The sequence below is a fragment of the Limulus polyphemus genome, unplaced genomic scaffold, assembly GCF_000517525.1.
Source record: "Limulus polyphemus unplaced genomic scaffold, Limulus_polyphemus-2.1.2 Scaffold1117, whole genome shotgun sequence".
NCBI lineage: Eukaryota > Metazoa > Arthropoda > Merostomata > Xiphosura > Limulidae > Limulus > Limulus polyphemus.
This window is the reverse complement of record NW_013666727.1, coordinates 118943-122118: the sequence shown is the minus strand read 5'-3', so window position 1 is coordinate 122118 and position 3176 is coordinate 118943.

Here is a 3176-nt window from a genome sequence, read left to right as displayed (position 1 = left end):
GATTGTATAAGTATTCAGCCCCCAAGTCAGTACTTCTTGGAAGCACCTTTGGTAGCAATTACTGCTGTGAGTCTTTTTGTATAGGTCTCTACCAGCTTTGCACAATGGGATAGTGTAATATTTGCCTATTCTTCCTGGTAAAATTACTCCAATTCTGACTAGTTCATTGATGGATTGCAATCTCAAAGTCTCGCCATAAATTTTCCATTGGATTCAAGTCAGGACTTTGACTGGGCCACTCCAGGACATTCATTTTCTTCTTTTGAAACCACTTCAGTGTGGCTTTAGCCTTGTGCTTCGGGTCACTGTCCTGCTGAAATGTGAATTTTCGATTAAGTTTAAATTCTTGGCTGACTCAAGCAGGTTTTCCTCTAGGATTCGCCAGTATTTTGCACCATCCATCTTCCCCTCAACCCTTATAAGCTTCCCAGTCCCCGTAACATGATGCTGCCAACATGATGCTGTCGGGATGGTGTTGACTGTGTGATGGTTTGCGCCAGACGTAATGCTTTGAATTTAGACCAAAAAGCTCAGTTTTTGTCTCGTTTGACCATAAAGCCTTCTGTCACATGTCTGCAGTATAATTTACATGCTTTGTCGCAAATTCCATACGAGATTTAAGATGATTCTTTTTCAGTAATGACTTCTTTCTTGTCACTTGCCCTTCCAGGCCAGTTTTGTGTAGGGATATTGTCAATGTATCAACACTTTGCAAATCTTTCAGAGTTACTATTGGCTTCACAGTGGCATCCTTAACCAATTTCCTGCTTGCCCGGCTGCTTAGTTTGGAAGGACGGCCAAATCTGGGTAGTGACTGGATGGTATGAAGCACATTTCACTTCTTAATGATGGACTTCATCGTACTCAAAGGGATAATAAATGACTTTAAAATTTTCTTATAACCTTTTCCTGATCTGTGTTTCTCTACCATTTTATTCCTGACTTGTTTGGAAAGCTCCTTGGTATTCATGGTTGGTTTGTTGTGTCACTATGTTAGTTGTTGCTTGAAAAGATGCATCTACTCTGATGTCAAGTTAAACCACTTTGATTACACACAGACAGAGACCATTACACTAATTTTGTGACCTTTCAAACTAACTTTTTACACCTGAACTGATTTAGGGTTGATGTAGCAGAGGGGTTGAACACTTATGCAACTGAGAATATTCTAATTTTCTTTGATAATCTAACTTACATAATATAAGAGCTTTTTACCTTTTTAAGTTTGGAATAGATTGTGTATATTCCAAATATAAAGTCCCATTTGAAAATTTCATTATTGCAAGCTCAGACGGCAACAAAATGTGGAAATTTTGCAGGGGGGTGAATACTTTTACAAAGACACTGTATAACATATTTATCCATTCCCTACAAGTTTCCTTTTTTTAAAAGTGTAATGATTCAGTTGAAGAGAAGAACCATGTTATGTGAATGCCTTCAATAGAAGTGCGTCATATATCACACGTATCGCCATCTATTGGCCTTCGCCGTTATTACTAAAATATACTTGATTCTTACTCCCTTGAAAAAGCCATAATATTAAAATAACGTTCCATTTTTTAATGGTATTTGTATTTCGTAGTAACAAGTGCCATTTTTATCCCTTTTTACTTTTTCTTGTTGATCAGTATACAAACAATCTGCTTTACCAATGATGAAAAAACCAGCATGTTATGGCCTACAAACTAAACTCTGAGTCAATGGGGGGTAAGCTGGGTGGGAGAGAAAGAATGAGGACTGGAACAATCATTGTTCTTGAAGAAAGAAAAGTAATACAGTAGAATGAAACAATAAGTTACCTAATTGTATGGAAAGATATGGGAAGGATTTTCTTTTGGCTAAAAGTTTGCCTCTAAATACAAGATATTAAACAGTCTGAAGAAAGTTAGTTTCTTTTAAATTTATCCCTTGAATTCACACTGGCCCTCAGTAGCACAGTAGTATGTCTGCGGACTTATACAACTAGAAACCGGGTTTCGACACCCGTGGTGGGCAGAACACAGATAGCCCTTTGTGTAGCTTTGTGCTTAACAACAACAGCAATTAATTTACACTACTGAAAGTATAATTCTTCGTTGAGACTCATTACTTGTAAGGACAATCAAACGTCATGTTATTGTTATACACAATGGGCTATCTGTGCTCTGCCCACCACGGTTATTGAAACCCGATTTTTAGTGTCGCAAGCCTGCTGACTTGCCGCTCAGCCACTGGGTGGCTAAGTTGTTATGGTAACACTAAAAACTGCTGGTTTTATTGCTTGTTTTAGAGCAAATCCACAACGGGCTAACTAGAAACCGGGTTTCGACACCCGTGGTGGGCAGAACACAGATAGCCCTTTGTGTAGCTTTGTGTTTAACAACAACAGCAATTAATTTACACTGCTGAAAGTATAATTCTTCGTTGAGACTCATTACTTGTAAGGACAATCAAACGTCATGTTATTGTTATACACAAAGCAATAGTTTTATTGCTTGTTTTAGAGCAAATCCACAACGGACTATCTGTTGTGTCTACCGCAGAGAATCGAACCCTGGATTTTAGCATTGTAAAGCCACCGCTGACCCACAGGAGGACTTTGCTGTTTTAAACAGGCAAGCTTTGGAGAGCATCTGAATTAGGTAAACCAACTTTTATACTGGTGCATTGATAAAAAAAAATCTGGTGATTCAGAATTGATTTTGAAATCTTCATATGACATTTTGTTCTAACAAATGAATAACCTTGGCTATTAAATATATATATATATATGAAATATTTTTATTAAATGTTTAATAATAAAATTTTTATGTTATTTGTTAATTATTATATTTTTTGTTTTGGGGAGACATTAACCTTCCAGTGGCTCAGGGGTAAGTATGTGGGCTTATAATGCTAAAAACTGGCTTTCGATACCCATGGTTGGCACAGCATAGATAGCCCATTGTGTAGTTTTGTGTTTAACTACAAATATACAAACAAAAGCGAGACACTTCTGAAAGTAAAACGATAAATGTTAATTTAAAACTGATGAAAGGCCTAAGGAATGAAAAAAACAGAAAACAAACATAGCGAATATGGCCTTCTTTATATTCCGATATTACTGTCTCTGCTGTATTGAATAATAATTTTGATAGTTGAAACAAACAAATTGAAACCAAATCAAAAATTCATAGAAAAGTCTGCAATTAGCAGCA